Here is a 19,955-nt window from a genome sequence, read left to right on the forward strand (position 1 = left end):
TGGGCAGGGGTGAGCAGTGTTGGTGGTCTCTTCCGCTCTGCAGCCTCAGGAGTGCCCACCTGACCAGGCGGTTGGGTCTCTCTCTCTCACGGGGTCTGGGAGCAGAGAGCTGCTACATTCTTGTCTTCTAAGCACTGATGAGCAGCCCCTTGAAATCTCCACACTGTAGCCTTTCCAGTCCAAAGTTCCAAAGTTTTTCCCACAATCCTCAACAAACAAAAACAAAACAATGCAAAACAACAACAGCAACAAAAACCTCGCATGATCATGCCAGGCACATCAGTACCCCATTTTTGGTATCAACCTGTCTTAGTTCCAGCTTGTATTGGTATGGTGGACACCAGGACCAAAGCAACTTGGGAGGAAATGGTTTATTTGGCTCGCACTCCCGTATCATTGTTCATCCTTGAAGAAAGTGAGAACAGAAACTCAAACAGGGCAGGAACTGTATGGAGGCAGGACTAGATAAAGAATGCACTGAATGAGTGCTATTGACTGGCTTGCTCCTAATGGCTCACTAATCCTGCTTTCCTATAGAACCCCAAACCACCAACCCAAGGGTGGCCAACCATAATGGATAGTCACACCTCTTATTAATCGAGAATTGAGAAAATGTCCGGCAGTCTTGACTACAACACAGTCTTATGGAGGCATGTTCTTAATTATTGTTCCAGCCACAGAGATGACTTTCACTTGTGTCATGTTTACATAAAACTATCCAGCATACATTGCCATTTTTATTTTTACTGATCTCAGTTACTTCACTCAGGATGATATTTTTTTCCTGTAGTTCCATTAGGTACCTGTGGATTTCATGATTTCAGTATCTGAACATCTGAGTCAGTTCCATTGTGTAAATGTACCCTGTGTTATTTATCTAGTCTTCTGTTGAGGGAAGCCTAGGTTGTTCCCAATTTCTGGCTCTTATGAATAGAGCAGCAATGAACATTTTGAGTAAGTGTCTCTGTGGGAGGATGAAGAAGTAACTTTTGGGTATATGTCAAATAGTTATAGCAAGGTATATCTACCTTTTGGAATGTCAATTCCCATCTTCCCCAGAAACCATCATAATCATTTCCATCGTAGTTGTAGAAGTTGACACTGCAACAGCAATGGATAAATATCCCCGTGCTCCACAGCATCACTAGCACAAGCTGTTTCTTGATTTTAGTCATTTTCAAGTATGAAGGTGAATTTCCAAGGTGGTTTTGATGACCCTGATGACTAAGAATGTTGAACATTTGTATACATGTTCCTTGAGCATTCAATTTCTTGTTTTTTGAAAAATTTCTGTTTAGATCTGTACACTCTTATTGTGTTATTTAATTTCTTGATATCTAGATTTTTCAGTTCTTTATTTACACATGGACATTAGACCTCCAGCCCATGTGTAGTTCGTAGAAATTTTTCCCCAAAACACACACGCACAAACACAGAATTTCAAATAAGTAAATATTTGAAAATAAATAAGTAAAATAATAAAATATTTTATCCTAGCTTCACTTTATTCTTTTGTTCTATTCCTGGAATATACAGAACACATTTCTTATCTGAATAAATTTTCATCATGATCCTCGGATTCATATACTACTAAGTTATTTCCTTGTCTGTGAGCTTTGTGAGGGCTTTTTCAGCCCTTTCTTCCTCAGGTCAAACTACAAGTTTGGAGGAAGCTGGGGCTGAGGATTTTCCATCTGTAAGATCTTTCGGTTTCTGAGAAAAACTTAAAGAATTTGCGCACGGGTGGAACAGGTCCCCTTGAGGATGGATCTTTGTTAGGAAACACTAGGGTTCCGGCATGTTTAAAAGCTTTGCTTTTCCTCTCCACCTGGCAAAAGCATGGCAGGATTTCCTGTGCCTTTCATTCTGAGAACGTGGTAGGCTCCAGAAGGCAGAGCTCTGGAACCTCCTGAATGCACTGTTGCAGGCACCCAAGGACGTGTGATCTGGAAACCAGTGCCTATTGGGAGCAGAATTGGAGAAACTAATTGCCACACCAACAGCATGGTGCCGGGAAAGAAACAATCTCTAACAAGAAGCCCACATCTGAATGTTCTCCTGCCTTTGTCTCATCTATTGTATAAGTTATAATCCTACTATGGGCAGGATAGATATGGTTTGATAATTTCTCTCTCCCTTATTTTGGTCAATGCTGTGAACAAATTCATTTTTCACATGAATGTATAGATACATTTATACATATGTAAATACAATGCATATTTATATGACATACATATATATCATGTATATCATATATGATATTTATGATTTTATATATGTGTAATATATATATATATATGTATATATATATACACACACACACGCACACACACACACTGTTTTCTCTTTCTGAAGTAGTCATTATCAAGAGCCACGGTGGAAAGTCTAGTAACAATATGAGAGCCTTTTAAAGGATGGAGGCCACCAATTTTAATCTCTGAAGATAGTCCATGGATAAGTCTTTAAGTAAGGCTACAAATTAGTCTGTTGAGCTTTTTGTATTTCTTGTAAATCGTGCCAAACGTGTCCCCACACCGTCTGTTCTCAAGGCAATAGTTTAGGCAGCCATGACCTCAGTTCTATGGTAGTGGTGGTGAGGCTGATTTTAATTGCAATCCTTTTATTGTTGTTGTTGTTAATATGATGATATGATTTCATTTTTAAAAAATATTTTTAACATATCACATTAGAGTTTAAGATTTTTTTACTTGAAAATAAAGGACTTTAGCATAATCACACCATTAATTTCAAAAAGCAGTGGAAGAAAACTCACCAGTTGATCTTTCTATTTTTATTGGTTATTTTGTTTATTTGCATTTCAAATGTTATTCCCCTTCCCGGTTTCCCCTCCACAGCCCTCCCAATCTCATCCCCCTTTCCTTTGCTCCTATGAGGATACTCCCCTCCCCACCCACCCACCCACTCCTGCCTCACCATTCTAGCATTCCCCTGCACTGGGCTATTGGGCCTTCACAGAACCAAGGTCCTCTCCTCCCATTAATGTGCAACAAGGAAATCTTCTGTTACATATGTGCCTCGAGCCATGGGTCCCCCCTTATGTGTGTACTCTTTGTTAGTGGTTTAGTCCTTGGGAGCTCTGGGTGGTCTGGTTGGTTGATATTATTGTTCTTTCTTTGGGGTTTCAAGCCCCTTCAGCTCCTTTAATCCTTCCCCTAACTCCTCCATTGGCACCCCCCCCCCGACACACACACACCAGTGCTCACCTCACTCTGATAGCTGGCTGCAAGCATCCACATCAGTATTGGTCAGGCTCTGGGAGAGTCTCTCAGAAGACAGCTATATTAGGCTCCTGTCAGCAAGCACTACCTGGCATCAGCAATAGTGTCTGGGTTTGGTGCCTGCAGGGCCTTTCTAACATTACCTTCCTAGAGCTAACCATGGTGTTACACTTTACCTGAGAACTGTGCTCTTCACAAAGCCAGTAATCCATAGCCACTTATTACTTAGAATTCACCCACTGCTGGATCTTTAGAAGTTTCTCAGTGTAAAGAGAAAGTCTTTTCTTTTTTTTTTTTTTTTTTTTTTTTTTTATTAACTTGAGTATTTCTTATATACATTTCAAGTGTTATTCCCTTTCCCGGTTTCCGGGCAAAATCCCCCTCCCCCCTCCCCTTCCTTATGGGTGTTCCCCTCCCAACCCTCCACCCATTGCCGCCCTCCCCCCATAGTCTAGTTGGGATCTCATAAAACTGCAAAGCTTCTGTAAGGCAAAGGACACGATGGTTAGGACAAAACGGCAACCAACAGATTGGGAAAAGATCTTTACCAATCCTACAACAGATAGAGGCCTTATATCCAAAATATACAAAGAACTCAAGAAGTTAGACCGCAGGGAAACAAATAACCCTATTAAAAAATGGGGTTCAGAGCTAAACAAAGAATTCACAGCTGAGGAATGCCGAATGGCTGAGAAACACCTAAAGAAATGTTCCACATCTTTAGTCATAAGGGAAATGCAAATCAAAACAACCCTGAGATTTCACCTCACACCAGTGAGAATGGCTAAGATCAAAAACTCAGGTGACAGCAGATGCTGGCGAGGATGTGGAGAAAGAGGAACACTCCTCCATTGTTGGTGGGATTGCAGACTGGTAAAACCATTCTGGAAATCAGTCTGGAGGTTCCTCAGAAAATTGGACATTGAACTGCCTGAGGATCCAGCTATACCTCTCTTGGGCATATACCCAAAAGATGCCTCAACATATAAAAGAGACACGTGCTCCCCTATGTTCATCGCAGCCTTATTTATAATAGCCAGAAACTGGAAAGAACCGAGATGCCCTTCAACAGAGGAATGGATACAGAAAATGTGGTACATCTACACAATGGAATATTACTCAGCTATCAAAAACAACGAGTCTATGAAATTCGTAGGCAAATGGTTGGAACTGGAAAATATCATCCTGAGTGAGCTAACCCAATCACAGAAAGACATACATGGTATGCACTCATTGATAAGTGGCTATTAGCCCAAATGCTTGAATTACCCTAGATCCCTAGAACAAACGAAACTCAAGACAGATGATCAAAATGTGAATGCTTCACTCCTTCTTTAAATGAGGAAAAAGAATACCCGTGGCTGGGAAGGGAGAGGCAAAGATTAAAACAGAGACTGAAGGAACACCCATTCAGAGCCTGCCCCACAGGTGGCCCATACATATACAGCCACCCAATTGGACAAGATGGATGAAGCAAAGAAGTGCAGACCGACAGGAGCCGGATGTAGATCGCTCCTGAGAGACACAGCCAGAATACAGCAAATACAGAGGCGAATGCCAGCAGCAAACCACTGAACTGAGAATAGGTCCCCCGTTGAAGGAATCAGAGAGAAAGTCTTTTCTATCCGACTGCAATTGCACTCACTAGCGGCTACTCCTTCCGATGTTCCTAAACTTTGTAGGTAAACTCTCTACTGATGTAGGACAAACCAATTTAGAGAAAAACTCAGAAGCTCCAGTCTTTAGCTCAAAAATGACCAGCTGAAATACTTTCTTCATGACACTGACTAACAAAATGTGTTTTTAACTGCTTGAATGACACAAACCCTTATCTACAAAATGAATCCTAACTGTATGATCCTCTTACTGATAAGTTGTTTAACATATTCATTTACAGCTAAAGCGAAATCTGCCTTCCCCAAACTCTAAAATATTCAGTCCCAGTGTATGCTTCTCTTGCAATATATGAATAAAGTTAAGCCCGTTGCTCGCTGTATTTTTGTCTCCTAGAATATTTCTTTTTATTCCATCCAGTTTCTCTGCATAGTTTAAAGCCTTTATCATTTGACTCTATTGTGAGCTTCCAATAGTAAATGCTCCCTAGAAAACTAATAGTTTCAAGGCATAATAAAAGCATTAGGATCTGGTAAAGGAATCTATTTTTACATTACTATTTTGAATTTTTATACTAATAAATGCATTGCCAATATTTTGACATTTTTAGAGTTACTCATAATCTTGTTATGTTATACCACCCATACTCTGTTATGAAGGTAGCTCAGAATCTGAAGTAAATACAAATGGAAGTTAAATATCCTGACTCTATCCAGCCATTCCTTCAGGGTGCCTGTAAGTGATTCTTTGTGCAATGCTATGTTTGAGAACCACATCTTTGATAGTCAAGTTCAATTACATCCCATCCTTGGCACTATACACTCATGTATAACAGGATGTTAAAAATGGGAAGCTTTCTTTTCAGTTCTGGCAGAGGCCCCAAATTCCAAAAAGAAAACAATAGCTTCCACATTCCACACTGAGGTAATAAACTGCCTTTATAAGACGAGCAAAGGAAATAGTAGGAAACAAAAATGAAAACATGTTTTTCAAGCTCCAGTTTTTAAAAAAAAATCTTAACAGCAAAAAGTTTGAGGATAAAAGAAGTTTAAAAAATCTTTTTAAAAAGTACATTCCCCCTGTGATCATAGATTCTCCTTTCCTCCAGAGGGGAGAGGCAGTAAACAGAAGTTACTTAACTATGAACTAATGCTAAGCGTAGTATGACAGAGAAGACAGAAAGAAACAGACAGAGAAAAGAGAAGGAAAGAGACCAGAGAGAGAGGGGGGGGATATTTTCTTTCACCTAAAAAAATAATATGCCATATCAGAAAGAGGTAGCTAGAAATATACTTAAATGCGACAGAGGTGTGATATTGCCACAAGAAACAGATTTTCAGAAGTCTGGAGATGAGGGAAATACTTAGGGTTGCCAGAAGAGAAAGAAAAACAAGTAAATGCATTGTCCTCGAAATGAAAAGTGGCCAATAACTGTTCTGGATAGAAAGACAAATTTACCATTTGGTATTGTATGTTTGCAGAGTTAATACACTCGCTACTATTTGTTCTCTCTAGCTCCCCTCCCCCATGTATAGAGAGACACATAGATGAGAGGTGCATTGGATACTTTAAATCCTCTGCGTTAGTCACACCATATAGAAGTCATGAGACAGTCAACATAGATATTGAAATTAAGCCCAGGGGAGCAGATAGAGAAAGTGTGTGCTGTAATTCAAAGGATTTGGGGATAATTGAGATTGAAGGGGGTTACAGATAGTATTTAAGATGTGATACTTAAGCTGTGCATCATTCAAGTTGGGGTAAAAAAACAATAATCTGTAATTACAGATATTTTTGTCATATTTTAACTATTTCTCCTATTTTATATTATAATTACATCATTTCTAAATTTTCTTCTTTCTCTACAAAATCCTCTCATATACCCTTTCTTGCCATTTTTTTAATTTAAAATTTTGGCTAGCTTTTTACTACCAACTTTTGCATATTTTACATGCAAATAGGTAGTATATTTGAATATAAACTCTTAAATATATACAAATGACCTGTTCACGCTATGTAATATTACTTGTGTATGATGGACTTTTCTAATTTAGGCTTCATATCTGAACATGGGAAAACAAGGGGGAATGGAGATAAATTGTTGACAATAAATGAAATCAGAAGGTTTTTTTTATAATTACACAGGTAATAGTCTCATAAATTCCTAACGCGAGAAGGAAGAAAGAATTTCTTGAATGTCAGAAAAAAGAAAACAAAATTATTAGGCTTATGGAAAAGTTTTGTGTAGGTAAAAAGAAATTTAAAAGGGTGGATTCCTAACTGCACAATATTATTAAATGCTTATAACCCAATGCTGTATTATTTAAAATGTGTCTTTTTTAAACTGTGCTAAATTATGTATACAGGCATGTGTCTGATTGTGAGTGTGTACACATAAGTGGAGATGCCGGGGGGCTTCAGAGGCCTTGGATTCTATGGGTCTGAAGCTGCTGTACCTCTTAGCCACACAACATGGGCACTGGGAACCACATGGCAGTCCTGGGAAGAACAGCAATGGCTCTTCACCATTGATCCATCTCTCTAGGCTCGAGTTTTCACATTTCATTTGATGGGTAAATCTTGGTATTATCCTGAGTAAATCCTGAGAGACTGATCTATTCATATCCCAGAAGATTATTGATAAAATTGATACTATGTTTTTACTTTTGTTTTGCTATTTCCCATTTCTATTCCCAATTAGAATTGTTAGATATTATTAAGGTTCTGTTTTACATCTTTTTTCCAAACATGATTTTTTTAATGTTTATTTGAGGATTTCACATCATTCACCCTGATCACATTCACTTCCTAGTCCTACCAGGTCAGCCACCCAACATTTGCAGCCTTCCCCACAAAATGAAGAAGAAAATGAAGGAGGAGGAGGAGGAGGAGGAGGAGGAGGAGGAGGAGGAGGAGGAGGAGGAGGAGGAGAACAAAGGAGGAGGAGAGGATGATAATGAGGAGTCCAATTTGTGTTGTCCATTTGCTAGCTGTAGGACACTCATGAATTATTGTGGAATTTCAAGTAAAGCTGCAATGAGACACTTTCTAATCTCACTAGGAATGGTGTAGTGCATTAGTGACAAAGATAATAGAGCCCTTACATATTACCATAGGTATGCAAATGCCCCATAACTCCTCAAGGAAGCTTACAGAAGTTTCTTAGAAAATGTAACCCAAACTTTATGACCCAACTATTAAACAACCAGAAGATCTAGCAGATCACCAGCATGAGGCCAATCTGAGTGAAGTGTAAAGATAATCCTACAAACAAGAAAAAGGAAAAAAGGAAGAGAAGGAGAAGGAAGAAGAAAGAGGAGGATGAAGAAGGTGAAGGTGGTCGGAGAAGGAGATAGTGGATAGAGGAGGAGATAAAGAGTAAAGAAAGGAGAAAAGAGATAGATAAAAGGGCGGGAGGGAGAGAGGGAGAGAGGGAGGGAGAAAAGGAAGGAAGGAAGGAAGGAAGGAAGGAAGGAAGGAAGGAAGGAAGGAAGGGTAAGCAAGATTGTTCATGAAAATATTTGCAAACCAAAGCATCAGCAAAAGCTATCCAGTACGAATACATTCATTAAGTCAATTTTTACTTCAGAGATTCTCACTTGGTAAAAATTTGAACCAATGTAATTCTTATTCATTAATCTTAACAGTTGGAGATAAAGTGAAGTTAAATGTCTCTGATAAAAACCTACAGTGAAGTTAAATGTCTCTGATAAAAACCTACAGTGAGAACAGGTGTGCTTCATCAAGCTATAAGACAGCTTACTGCTTGCTTGCTGCTGGCTTGCTGCTGGATACAGATGGTTTCGTGTCTCTGAGAATTCTAAGTTTTGACTCAAAGTCAACTTCTTACTGTTATTGGCAACTAGCTTAAACACTTTGACAAATTTAGATTACAGATATGCCACCTACATTATACCTAAAAATGCAACTGCCATGGGGAAATCTAATTTGGAATCTGATAGATGTGTGATGACTGCCTTTCTTCTTCTTCTTCTTCTTCTTCTTCTTCTTCTTCTTCTTCTTCTTCTTCTTCTTCTTCTTCTTCTTCTTCTTCTTCTTCTTCTTCTTCCTCCTCCTCCTCCTCCTCCTCCTCCTCCTCCTCCTTCTCCTCCTCCTCTTCTTCTTCCTCTTCCTCCTCATCCTCTTTCTCCTCCCCTTCTCCCTCTTACCTCCCCTTCCCCTCTCTCAAACTTTACTTCAAGTCTTCAGATAATGCTCACAGTTTGTGTACATGGAGTCTTGAACTTTTTATTGGATATTTTATTTATTTACATTTCAAATGTTATCCCCTTTCCTGGTTTCCCCTCTGCAAATCCTCTATCCCATACCCCTTACCCTGTTTCTATGAGGGTGCTCCCCCACCCATCCACCCATTCTTACCTCATTGACCTGGCATTCCCCTACACCAGGGCATCAAACTTTCACAGGACCAAGGACCTCTCTTCCCATCGATGTCAGATAAGACCATACTCTGCTACACATACAGCTGGAGACATGGGTCCCTTTATGTGTACTCTTTGGTTGGTGGTTTAGTCCCTGGGAGTTCTGGAGAGTCTTTTTGGTTGATATTGTTGTTCTCTCTAAGGGGTTGCAAACCCTTTCAACTCCTTCAGTCTTTTCCCTAACTCCTCCTTTAGGGTCTCTGTGCTCAGTCCAATGGTTGGCTGTGAGCATCCGCATCTGTATTTGTTAGGCTCTGGCAGCGTCTTTCAGGAATCTTGCACTTTGTAATAGCCATTTTTAAAAAGTGAAAAGATAACATCAATATGATAGACTTGAGACAGAACTAATGATTTTTCTGTAATGCGGGAACGAAGAAAAATGGAAGGATAATCTCATTGTTTGTTTCAGCATTATGCTGTAGAACCTCTGCCTGGGCAACCAAGCGGAAAAGATTTTTTCACTGGCTTAAGGTAGAAAAACCTAGAGAATCTATAGGAAAGATTAATAGATGAGGTTATTAAATGTAAGATTAATTTACTAAATTAATAACGTTTCTAAGAAACTAGCAATAAACTAAAAATTATGCATGTATTACCATCTGTACTAGTATAATATGATGCATTTATGATAAATTTGACAGAAGATGAACAAGTCTTGCACACTAAAAATTATATCACCTAGAATGAATTTAAGACCAGACTATAAGAAAAAAATCATGTACTAAGAGTTTGATTGATCAAATTGTTAACAGAGCAATTTCCCAAATTTATTCTGTAAGATCTTTACTGGATGGCCTCACACTGATTTTAAGACTGATGATATTGGTTGAGTTTCCAAGAAAGTGGGTGTTATTATAGACTTAGGTAAATGAATTAGAGTCAGTATTAAAAGCCAATTTACACACTTTGCTTAATTGATTCCTGTGAAAAATCTTCAGACAGTTCAATAGAAAGGTAAAATTTTACTCAAGGTAAAATCTTAGTAATCCTAGTGACTAAGATTTCTTTACCTTTGCCAGAAAAATTCAAATACACTGAACTTTATTGGAATAAATACTGTCTGCTTTTCAAATGACATAGTTATTAAAAACAAACAAGAAATGAACAAAGGATTTGGAAAAATATTTTGAGCACCCATGTCTAAGAAACAGCTATAATCTAGCACAGAAAGTAGATTCTAACTAAAAAATTAATAACTAAATAAATAAATCAAATAAAATGAAGAAGAAACACAATTTAAGATTTTCCTCCTATTGTGTGGGTAAAATCTGAATAATGCACATTTACACGAGCTCTCAGCACTAATTCCAGCAAAGATATTCATAAGAGATTAAGACAAATATTAAACTATTGTTACTGAGTGCTTTAAATTACATCTGCTACCAAAATATACATGTGTCTGCTAGTCTTAATCAATTTATCTATGGAACAAATTGATATGCTGATGACTGAATTTTCCAGGTCCATAAAGCTCATTCTAGTTTCTGTGTCATTTGGGTGCCTTCCTTTGGTAGTCTAGACACAGCCCGAGTTTGTTAGATATGTTTATAAATGAATTAGAACAGAGGTCTAAACAAAGGCGTTACTGAGGTACAAAATATCCTTTTGTTGCACAGTGTTATTATTAAGAAAAGGTTCCAAAGCCTTCTGGCAAAGAATCATAGATTCCTACAGATGTTTTCTACAGATGAGAACTCAGCTCCTCCTTTTCCAAATATGCAAGTTTTGGGAGAGGTCTTTTCTTCATAGCCCCTGGGAAATAAATTGCAATGAAGACCATGTTTCCTAAAACACTCCTATGATTGTTTGAAATCCAAAGTGAGAAGGTTCTTTTGGCAAATAAATATTTTTGAGACTTTAAAACCCTTAATGTTATTTTGCATTTAGCTCCAAAGTGATAGCCTTGGTACCAAACTCTAAAATTAAACAAACAAACAAACAAACAAACAAACAAACAAAAAACAGGGAGCCTGGCATGATGCTACACACCCGTACCCCCATATGTGTTCACCTACACTACCAACATTACCACACAAGTCCATCGATTGATTTTGTTCAAATCCTTTGAATGACAGTGGCAAGCGCATCAGGAATTTAAGGTCATTCTTCACTACTTAGTGAGCTGGAGGCCAGCCTGAGATGCAGGAGACCCTGTCTGGCACAAAGAAATAACTAGGGAAGAGGAATGCTGAGCTTGTTTTCTCATGAATATGAAATACAGTTTGAAAACAAAGATACTTTGTGTCCTAAAACATGGCCAACGTTTTACAAATTGCTTCAGCCAATCCCTTTATCCCAGATAAGTAAACCTAGGCTGAGAGTGTGGATGTAGTAGAGCAGAGAGCAGAAACCACAGCCACAGTTTTATTCCTAGTCTAGCGTCCTTTCCATTATGTCTTCCAGTTGCCAGGAGGAAATAACCCCTGACAACATAATTAATACTATTTAAAGAGGTCAAAAAAATTGCCCAAGATCACATAGAAAGAAAGTGGCTATTCTGAGACTAATTAACACCAGAGACTCCAATAACTATTACACAGACTATGTCATGTCCTTATATCTTGTGTTAAAAGGACTATACATGAGTTTCATAAGAAACATTTTAATGGCTCTTTTCAGCAACAGGCTACTTAAGGTATTATAATCACACAATACATATAAGCTTCTGCTTAGATACATTCGCTGACTGAATGTTTTGTAAGGGTGCACTCAGCAGACAATGGAAATGTTCATTGTCTATACTTATGGATTCAGACAACATGGAAACTTTGAAGCTTTATTAGAACCCTCTTTTTTTCATGATACAATGTATCCTAAAATGGCAATTTTCCTCACTGGTGAAGTCAAAACTGGAGAGAATGGAGGGGAGGGACAGAAAAGATAAAAGAAATTACCTACTAAAATATGTATTTGAAAATATTCCATTCTATCTATTCATTTTCTTGAAATATAGGACTGCAAGGAAAGCTATAAAATAAGTAAAAATTTTCTCTTGTTTAAATCACCTTGCTTGATTCCCATCAGATTTGTAGATTTGCCACTTGAACATCTCCTTTCAAGGGAAAGTTTCTATAGTCAAGTTCTTTTTAAAAATTCCTCAAGCCTTCTCACTTGAAAAGTATTCACAAAACTCTGATTACTCGTTATACATTGAGCCCCAGTCTTACATTACAATCTCTATTATATTGAAATCATTGGGAGGTTGAAAATAGTGTTGTGTTGGGATATAACATAATGTGCTTATGTATATGCATGCCCCTCTAAAATATGCGATTGTATGTGCTAAAAATAGAACAGAGAGGCAAACGTAAAACACAGGACTCTGGCAAGCACAGTCTTCTTTCTTTTATTCATTGCAAATGCTTCACTTACGTCTGGTAAGTAAATGAAGACTTGTCTTGCACATGCTGAAATGATTAAGAGCAGACAGTACAAGGTTAACTTGCATTCAGTGTATTTAATGTCTTGATATATGCTGCTTTAATGTAGGTTTAAACATTCCAACTGAAGTCATTTAAAATACACAATTTAAAGTAGTCAATAGAGGAAAATTTTAATTAGTTAGCAAAATATACAGAGCAAAATGAAAAGTGACTCTTGGACATATTGAGGAAAATTTGGGAATTCATAAGAGGTATAAAAAAGACTTACGGAAAAATATAGACACAACAACAAGGTCAAAGTTAATGTAAAAAAATATGAAGACCCCAAATCCTCACTAAATATTCAACTTTATTATCTAATAAACTATTATCCAATGCTTTTTACTTAGATATTTAGAGTATATTTTTGAAAACATTTAACGCTGACAAGGATGTAATGTTAAATAGTCTTATACATATTTGGGGTGAACAGGTATGAATTTGGTGAGTAATCTGGGGATGTGTATATAATTTAAATTTTTCCCTTCTTTGCAATAACTTGTAAGAATCTGAGTCACTGCAGTACAAATTCTCAGGAACATACACACAGACATACAAATACATATACAGACACACATACACAGACACATAGAAACACAGACACAAATACATGGACATGCATACACAGAAATACACATGCATGCACACAATCATGAATGCTCATAAGCACACACCTCTACAGACACACACAGACACACACAGACACACACACATACACTGACACACACGAATGCATACACATCACAGTCACATACTTCAATATAGACTGTGGAGACCTTCAAATATTTATAGTTACAATGCTAGTAAATAATATAATGAGAGAAATAGAAATTGTTATAGGATATTTTAATAATACTATTATTAAAACAAAGTTCTCACTTATATTTTATATTTGATAAATTAGTAAGAGAGTGAAAAACTAAACTAGTATTTGGCAGAAATTTAATAAAGAAACTAATTAATATGTATAAGAAATGTACGAGGATGAATGTGTTTGTGCCTGTAATTATATTTTAAATCTGAAAATTATATTTATTAGTTTTGAGGTAAAGTTCATCAAGTCAAGTATTATGACTCTAAAGTATTAAATAGGCAAAAATCTCTCTGATTATTGTTTGTTTTTCTTTATTATTATTACAAGTTTATAAAAGCACTGATGGAAAAGAAACTATAGGAGTATACTGAATCCTGGTCTATGAATTTATATACAATGTGTCTGAAATAGTCAACATAAGTAAATCTTTCTGCATTTACAGAAATTCAAAGTATGTGTTTGATTGTAAACACAAAGTATAAATTCAAAGTACCATGTGTGGATTATAGACCTTCTATCCTTAGCTCTATGTGAAATGATGGATCTCTGGAGATTTGGTATACAATCAGGATGATATTCCATTTTTCAGTCAAGGTTACCTATGGACAGCTATTAAGCTGACACATTAAAAAATGAGCAGAGTATAACAGCATGAGAATTGTATATCTGTCAATAAGACAAAACCCAAGTGTAGATAAAATAAGTTCTAGTAACAATCTCCAAACCCTGACTTAAGCCACAGTTCTCCGTAACCCTCCATCCTTTTGGGGAAATAATTCATATATCTAGCAGTGAATAAGACAGTAAACAAGGAGGCCATTGAAACAGCAACACTGGATGAGAGGATGAACTCCTACAGAGCAAGACCAAGACTAGAATACCAGGAGAGGTAATGTCACTGAATATGAGATGCTGATGTGGGCTCTAAGAGTCACTGAGGGAACAGAAGAGGAAGACAATCCCCCTGAATACAAAACGCTGCTTCACACTTCGGCTCACAGTTACACTCTACTGCCAGGAAACCCACTTATTTTCCCCCTTTCCTTGTTCCGAATAGACATTTTCCTGTGTTTGCGTTATTCCTGGTGACACCATCATAATCTAGTCCAGCAAACACAAAGTGTAGAATTACTTCTATCTTTTTTTATCAATTTTCTGATACTTTGATAATATAATCCATAATCTTGTCTTAATTTCATTTGTGTGACAGATGTCGCCATTTGTCTTATCTTCCTTTTTTTAAGATCATCTACTCATGGAGGTGTAAGGAAAACTGTTCAGCGATTAAATCATGGTTACAGATCCCTAACTCATCCTGGGAAGAGCAGCTGTGACAATCTGTCTTTTCTCATACAGCCAATCTTAGGCTCCCCCTTCTCAGGTGGTTGGCATTGCACTGGGCTGGATGAATTTCCACTTCTTCACCACTATAACGTGAAGAAATTTTTCTCAGAGTATAAGAAAGTGTAGTGCAAAAGATGAGAGGCTGTAAAACTAGACATTGTTGATTTTGCAATTTAAATCTACCACACTGTATGTGTAGGTTTAGAACATTTCAAGCCTAGGTTTTCTTTGCCATAAGGTAGGCAAAGATGACATTGCTCAGAAAATAATGTTGTTCTTAGAATTTATCCACCATAAAAAGTGTGCTGTTATTTCTGTTGCTTGAGCACAGAAACTGGCAAACACGTATTCAAAATCATCAACTCTATTTTTTATTCCTACTATCCTAGTTTGGGTCCTGTTGCTATGATAAAGAGCATGGCCAAGGGACACTTGGGCAATGAAGGGTTTATTTAGTTTATACTCCCACATCACAGTTCATCATTAAGAGCAGTGAGAGCATGAACACTAAGCAGGAACTTGGAAGCAGTGACTGAAGCAGAAGCCGTAGAGGACAGTCACTGCTTACTGATTTGCTTCCCATGGATTGTTCATTTTGCTTCCTTATACAACCAAAGACCACATGCTTAGAAGAGACCCCACCCACAGTGGGCTGGGTCCTTCCGCATTAGTCATTAATCAAGAAAATGCCCCCACAAACTGGCCCGTAGTGCAATTTAATGGAGGCAATTCAAACGAAGAAAAGTTTCTTCTTTCCAGTTGACCAGAGCTCATGTTGAGTTGATGAAAATTAACCAGCACATCTAGAAATATCAATATTTGACTCTCAGCTCTGAATTTCTTTTAGTGTACAAATGCATTCTTTTAAAAAGAAACAAAAATCTTTTGTTCATTTAATAACTTCTCCAATGTGAAATTATAAAAAGGAAGAACACACTGAATGAAGTAATGGAGATGACTTTAGCTGAAATGCGCAGAGGAAGGGAAGGTAAATCCTTTAGAGAACTCCTCCAGCAGATAGGCATGGACCCCGATCGAGGGATGGGGACACGCACCCATCTCAAAGTTTTTAACTCAGCAATGTTTTTGTCCAAAGGAAAAACAGGGGCAAAAAATAGAGCAGAGACTAAAGGAAGGACCAACCAGGGACTGCTCTACCTGGGGATCCATCAGGTCTGCAGACACCAAGCCCAACAATTGCCATGGCCAAGAGGTGCTTGATTCCTGAGGAAGACTGGCCAGCAACTGACCAATGCAGATGTGGATGCTTGGAGCCAAACATCAGACTGAGGTCAGGGAACCTGGTGGGTGAGCTGGCAGAAGGACTGGAGAAGTGGAGGAGATTGAAACCCCATTGGAAGAACAACATAGGCGGGACTTACGACCCAGTTCTCCCAGAGTCTAGACCACCAATCAAGGAGTGTACCTGGAGGGATCCACGGCTCCAGTTACATATGTAGCAGAGGATGGTCTTGCCTGACAGCAACAGGACTGAGACCCTTGGTCCCAAGAGGTTTGAAGTCCATTGTAGGGGGATGCTGGAACAATGGGGCAGGAGAGTGTGGGTGGGTGGGGAAGCCCTCTCATAAAGACAAAGAGGAGGGGGAGGGCAGCTGTGGGTTGGGAGGCTGGTGGAGGGGTAACTGGGAAGTGGGATATCATTTGAGATTTAAACAAATGGAATGATTAATAAAAAAAGGAAAAAAAGGGTGAATCGTTTTACCTTCTATAAACTTTACTCATATTTAGAATCAATTTTTCTTTAACGTTTTTTTCTATCACAAAGCCTGTTTTATTTTTTAAGTCTGTTTGTCTAGATTAAGCCCTATCTTGAAATATTAGTAATAAAAGATAACGCATTTTCTTGGAATTCTTTTTGAGAAAAATCAAAATGCTGATCAATTAAATATTCCTGCTTTGGAAAAGTTTGTCATCCTCCCCTTTTAAGGATGGCACAGTTTTAGCTGATCAACATTTTCATCAAAGTGCCTGGATACAAAATAACTCAAAAAAATCAATAGCCCTTTTATAAACAAATAATAAACAAACTGAGGGGGGAAGTTATAACTTTCATAGTATTCTCAAATAATATAAAATATCCTGGAGTAACTCTAATCAAGCAAATGAAGCACTTGAAGGTTGAAAGCTTTGTCTTTTAAAAAGAAACTGAAGAAGATATCAGAAGTTAGATCTCCTATGCTTATGGGTCAATAGGATTAACATAGTAAAAATGGCCATCTTACTGAGAGTCATCTACAGCTTCGTTGCAATCTCCATTCCAAAACAATACTTCACAGACCTTGAAGAAACAATTTTCAACTTCATATGGAAAAACAAGCAAGCAAGCAAACAAACACAGGATAGGTGAAGAAATCCAAAACAATAAAAGAACTGCCCTAGGTCTCACCATTCCTGATTTCCAGTTGTACTACAGATATATAAATAGAAAGCACGTGGCATTGGCATTGAAATGGACAAATTATCAATGGGATCAAACTGAAGACCCAAACATACACACACACACACACACACACACACACACACACACACACACACACGAATACCTGGTTTTTAAATTAAGAAACCAGAAATATAAATATACACTGGAAAAAAAGGCAGCATCTTCAAGAAGTGGTGCTGGTCAAACTGAATGCAAACAGATCCATTCATATTATACAGCACACAACTCAAGTACAAGTGGGTCAAAGGACTCTACACAAAACGAGATCCACTGGATGTGATAGATGAGAAAATGAGGAATAGCCTTGAATACATTGGCAAAGACTTCCTGAACAGAATACCATCAGCACAGGACTGATTAACAAATAGTAAATGAGACCTCATGAAACTGGAAACCTTCTATAAGGCAAAGGACACAGTCATTCAAACAAAGCAGGCACCTACAGAATGACAAACGCTGTTTTTTTCCCAACTCCATATCCCATAGAGGATTAATATTTAAATTAAATAAAAAGTCAAGAAACTACATATCAAAAAAATCTAATCCAATTAAAAAACGTTGCCCACATGTGGGATATATTGTTTCTAGCTGGGATGGATTGTGTGACTTCAGTGGGAGAGGCAACATCTAGCTTACAGAGACTTGAAAAATTGGGGACTACCCAGGGGACCTCTACCCACTCAAAGGAGAAGGGGAGGAAGATGGGAGAAAGTTTGTGGGAGGGGCTGACCTGAAGAAGAGCAGTGAGTAGGGTGTAAAGAGAATTAAAAAAATAGGACATAGATGTAAACAGAATTCTCAACAGAGAAAACTCAAATGACTGAAAGACACTTAAATGTTTAATATCCTTTGCCCTCAGGAATATGCAAATTGGAACTACTTCGAGATTCCCTTTGTCATTATTGGTAAGATCAATAACACAGGTATCCACTCATACTCACAATGATGCAGCACAAGAAGAATAGTCCTTCATTGCTGGTGGGGGTGAAAACTTATACAGTCATCATGAAAATCACTATGGCATTTTCTCAGAAGGCTGGGAATTAATTGACCCAAAGATTCAGATATACCACTCTTGGGCATATACCCAAAAGATGCTCCATCCACAAGGTACTGCTCAAGCATATTCATTTCTGCTTTATGCACAATAGCCCAAAACTGGATACAGCCCAGATGTCCCTCAACCAAAGAATAGATGAAGAAAGCCTGGTACACTTAGACAATGGAGTATTCCATAGATGATAAAATAATGACATCACAACATCCACAGGCAAATGGATGAAACTATAAAAGTGTCATTCTGAGTGAGGTAACCCAGACCCAGAGAAATAAATATGTTATATATTTGCTTATATGTGAATATTAGCCATTAAGTAAATAATAACCAAGGTACAATCTGTAGACCCAGAGAGGTTAAGTATAGAGGAAGGGACTAGAGGGACCCACGTATCTCCCTGGGATGGAGAAATAGAGTTGAGTTTCTCATAGACTACAACATGTAGAGTTGTGTATGGAATGAATAGGTGGTAAAGGCAAGAAGAAAGAGAGAGTAAAAGGGAAAAAAATTCAGGGAGAAACAGGTAAAATTAATGGGCATTTGAGGGATGATATAGAAATCTAGTGTAATGGAAACTTCCTAAAATACGAAGGTGATCCTAATGAGGAATACTAGTAATGGGGCATACAGTGCCTCAGTGGCTATCTCTTTTAGCCATATCAGTCTTCCAGTTTAGGATTAGCACACATTAAATCCCCCATGGAAATCCACAAACAGCCCAGGCTGTTACTAAGACAATGAGTTTTTCTCTGCAACAGAGAACAGGTCCCATTGCTGAGGACAATGTCCACACAACTCATTGAACATGGAGACGTCCATCTGGAGTGTACATGGAGCCTTCACCTCTATATTCTAGTGTCTTTGTTACAGGAGTGTCTCCAGTAGGCTACCAAGAGTTAAACACCAACACAGTCACAAAACTTTTAACTTACAATCTGTCCTGCTTGCAAGATATTCTAGGATGATGGTGACCCAAAACTTGTGGGAGTAGCAAACCAATGTTTGATTTGACTTAAGGTCTATTCTATGAGAAGAATCCCATTCCAGACACTGCTTGGCTGACCAAGATTCAGAGACTATATCCCAAAAACCTCAGGTAAAACCAAACACCATCAGTATTTAAAAGACTCTTCCATTGCTGGTGGTTTTGCAAACTGGTACAACCACTCAGGAAATCAATCTGGAGGTTCATCAGAAAATTGGAAATAGATCTACCTAAAGAGCCAGCAATATCATTCTTTGACATATACCCAAAGATGCCCCACTATTCCAGAAGGGCACATGTGATACTATGTTCATAGTGACCTTATCTGTGATAGCCAAAAGCTGGAAACAACCCAGAGGTCCCACGATGGAAGGATACATTACAGGGTTCATTTACACAATGGAATATTACTCAGCTACTAAGAAAGATGACATCATTAGCTTTGCAGGTAATTGGAAGGAATTGGAAAATGTCAAGACTATACTTTCAGGGATCATTTCTATAGTTCGTCACTAGGGAAAATGTCATCCTGAGTGAGGCTACTCAGACCCCAAGGGACATTCATGGTATGTACTAA

General features: G+C 38.0%; 1 long non-coding RNA gene and 1 pseudogene across 1 annotated transcript in view; one reads left to right on the forward strand and one right to left on the reverse strand.

The window, feature by feature from the left end:
- LOC148005202 (uncharacterized) overlaps positions 1-19,955 on the reverse strand; it is a 134,387-nt gene that overhangs the window by 67,300 nt on the left and 47,132 nt on the right. The gene's annotated exons all lie outside the window — the stretch shown is intronic.
- Positions 19,853-19,935, forward strand: LOC120093493 (small nucleolar RNA U3; annotated as a pseudogene).

Source organism: Rattus norvegicus, chromosome 6 (assembly GCF_021556685.1).
Source record: "Rattus norvegicus strain SHRSP/BbbUtx chromosome 6, alternate assembly SHRSP_T2T, whole genome shotgun sequence".
Classification (NCBI taxonomy): domain Eukaryota; kingdom Metazoa; phylum Chordata; class Mammalia; order Rodentia; family Muridae; genus Rattus; species Rattus norvegicus.